Consider the following 3,463-nt stretch of genomic DNA (forward strand, 5'->3'; position numbering starts at 1 on the left):
TGCTTTCACTTTTCTCCACCCAAACTTCAATGTCCTGACTTTTATCTGCAGCTTTTGAAGGAAGGATCCACCAAGACTTTAGTCTCCCTAACCCAGGGAAAAAGAAGAGAAAAAACGTCCTGAAAACAAAACCCCTACAACAACCTTAAAGTAGGAGATTTGGGTTGGAAGGCTTTAATCCCTTAATCCCTCTCAGATGGGCCTTGAGACGCTAATGGTTTTCCTAATTATTCCTTCCCATTTTCCCATTGCCCCGTAAGGACTTCAAGAGGAGAGACATTCAGTGAAGGACTGTGTGATGAATGGCGGCCGACCTCCCCCCAAATCAAGCCCTGAGTCCAGACGGCGGTGGGAGAGGTGGGGGAAGGGCCAGGAGTGCTCCAGCTGGGGGCGAGCCTCCCTGCCAGGGACACCCCTGTCGGGCAGGCCTGGGACAATGGGGCTGCGGGGCTGCCTGGGAGTCCAGGTGTGGGCTGGGGTCCCACAGTGTGAATGGCCCATTATCCTGCCTAGAGGATGGGAATTGAGGGTCTCTTTGTGTCCCCCAGGAAAGGCCCCTCTGGGTGATAATCACCCTGGGAGGGAGGTGGAGGTGGTGATAAGGGTCTTTATTGGGGGCCAAGCCTCCTCAGAGAACAGTTGGCCATTCAGCCTTCAGCCCTTCACTTGTCTCTGGCCCCCTGGGATCCCATGGCCCATCCACGGGGGTGGGGGGGGGGTAGGCCAGAAAACACAGCCACACCCTCCCCATCACTATGGCTACTAGACTGAGTTCAAGGACAGCTTTCTACAGGAACTCACTCCCGGGCCCCCTTCCTAACCTCCAGCTAGCCTTGGAGACCGTAGGGGGCTTGTCTCATCTCCACCAACTCACCGAGTGTCTCTGAGGCCAGACCTGCCTGCGAGTGGACTCTGTGCGTCCCTCCACTTCTATGAAACGCTCACCGGGGGTCTCACTCCACCCCTACACACGCCCTTTAGAATAAGGCATCAGCCCCGATTCACAGATGACAAAACTGCGGTTCAGGGCAGTGAAGAGGCTCCTGTGAGGCTGCACAGCCAGTAGGGGAGAGCCCAGATGAGAGCCTGGTCTTTCAAACACCAGGTACGAAGCTTCGGCACTTGAGTCCCTCTACCTGGAATGCTCGCCTCCCCAGTCGCCGAAGGGCTGGCCTCCTCAGCTGGCTTCCTTGTCTCCTTCGGTCTTTGCTCGAATCACGCCTTCCCTGGAAGGAGATGTCCGAGATGTGCTTCTAAACAGCATAGGCGGTGTGTCAGACAGACATGAGCAGAGCCAGGAAACTCCCCAGGGCAGAAAGCCGTGGTGCCTAGCAAGGGGCAAAACTGGGAAAACAAGAAGCGTGCCCACAGGGTAACCTGTCCTCACCTAGCGTATCACTGGTCGTGCTGTTTGGATCCCTGATCTTTTCCTCCCTAAAGATAACATCTAGGCCTTTGCCCACAGGGTAACCTGTCCTCACCTAGCGATCTTTTCCTCCCTAAAGATAACATCTAGGCCTCAGCTCCAGGCCCAGAAAACCTGCAAAACCAGAGAGGGGATGCCATGTGGGCCTCAGCACCAGCTGTATTGACTGACCCCCTGTACTGGCACCGACCAATCAGGAGACCAGGAAGCTGAAGGAGCACACCTGGAAAGCTGACGAATATTCTATGAAGACCCTCCCCTAAGATTTCCATCTGCAAGAGAGATAAGTGTGCTGGGGACAAAGGACCCAGTGCCATTCCCTCACAGGCACGGATCCCCCAACCTCTAAGGGACCCCAGGAAAGTTGCAACCCGGGGAGCAATGGGCAGCGGCAGCTCCTCCCAGGCTCACCCCCTGGACCTGTCTCCACGGCCCCCTTCTCTCTGATTTCTCAGTGAGCCGGCGCAGCCCGCCTAGACGTTCCTGTTGCTTCTTCTAGGCCAGTGATGGCGAACCTTTTGAGCTCGGCGTGTTGGCATTTTGGAAAACCCTAACTTAACTCTGGTGCCGTGTCACATATAGAAATTTTTTGATACTTGCAACCATAGTAAAACAAAGATTTATATTTTGATATTTATTTTATATATTTAAATGCCATTTAACAAAGAAAAATCAACCAAAAAAATGAGTTCGCGTGTCACCTCTGACACGCGTGTCATAGGTTCGCCATCACTGTTCTATGCCCCTCCTTGTTTCACTGTCCTAGGTCTATTTTTGCTGCCATCATGGACCCCATAACCTTTGGCTCAGTGCAGTGTAGCCCTTCCCTTTGGATATCCCCATCCCCCTCTCCTTAAATAAATTCAATTTTTCTTTACTCAACATCTGAGATGGCTATTTAGTCTGCCTGCGCACCACCAAGTTTAACCTTTCCAGGTGGAAGTGCAGGTTGAGCAAGAGTGGCAGTTAGTTGTTGACACTAGATGACTGAGAGGTAAGGCTCCATAAACTAGTCTGTTTATTTTTTTTGTTTGGTTAATCCAAACCAGAGAATATTTTTTCCATTGATTTTTAGAGAAAGTGGGAGGGGGGGAGGGAGGGAGAGGGAGAGGGAGAGAGAGAGAAAGAGAGAGAGAGACTTTAATATGACAGAGACACATCGATTAGTTGCTTCCTGCACATGCCCCACCAGGGCTGGGGATAGAACCTGCAACCCAGGTATGTGCCCTTGACCAGGAATTGAACCCAGGACCCTTCGGTGTGTGGACTGACGGTCTAACCACTGAGCACACCGAGCATTTCTGCATCTATTTAAAAACGTTTACAAGAAAGAGTTGAAAAAAAGAACCTGGCTTTTCCTAAGCTCTCATTTTAAACTGCAGTTCCTCGCTCGACCCCCGCCTCCATGTCCCTTTTCGTGATTTCTTTTTCTCCAGATCAGTTCTCAGCATCCGACACTCGATGTCTTTTATTTGTTTGTTTGGATTCTGGTTCGTCTCCCCACTGGCCTCAGGAGGTCCGAGGTCCTGGGGTCTGTTGTACAGGCTGGTGCCCCAGCACACAGAGCAGCACCTGGCACTTGGAGGCGCTCAGTACGTGTTAGTGTTTGTGTTTGAAGGCTCTTGGCTGAACCACCTGGAAGTGGTTGGGTTCCTAGCCTGTGGGGCCCCTCAGCACCTGGAGCCACAGCTGGAGGGTCCTTCCCAGGCCCCCACCCTGGGCTAAGCCCCGAAGAGTCACATTATGCACCATTCACTTCTCACTTGGTTGGGCCCATCCACAGCCACTGAGTCCTTTTGTCAGAGGGGCAGCGAGTGTGAGCAGCTATTACCACAGCCTCATTATTCCCCGCGGCTGGAGCAGTAATGAGGAGCCTGCCCTAGGCCTGCACGTTCTGCAGGTCCCTCCACTGAACAACTCCAATAACAGCGGCCACCATCTATGAGCCAGCACCAGGCCTGTGTGTGCCAAGCACTTCACATCCATAATCTTATTTAATTTCCCCAACAGCCCTGGCATATAGCTATTGTTTATGTC

The 3,463-nt window shown here is 52.5% G+C and overlaps 1 long non-coding RNA gene across 1 annotated transcript in view; it reads left to right on the forward strand.

Annotated features, from left to right (window-relative positions):
* The window catches only part of LOC106726326, a 6,645-nt gene extending 4,674 nt beyond the window's left edge, over positions 1-1,971 (forward strand). The window contains exons 4-5 of the long non-coding RNA XR_001362377.1: positions 52-357; positions 1,506-1,971. This is a non-coding gene — a long non-coding RNA (uncharacterized LOC106726326). The remainder of the gene's footprint in view (positions 1-51; positions 358-1,505) is intronic.
* Positions 1,972-3,463: the final 1,492 nt, after the last annotated feature.

The sequence above is a fragment of the Myotis brandtii genome, unplaced genomic scaffold (genome assembly GCF_000412655.1).
Source record: "Myotis brandtii unplaced genomic scaffold, ASM41265v1 scaffold250, whole genome shotgun sequence".
Lineage (NCBI taxonomy): Eukaryota > Metazoa > Chordata > Mammalia > Chiroptera > Vespertilionidae > Myotis > Myotis brandtii.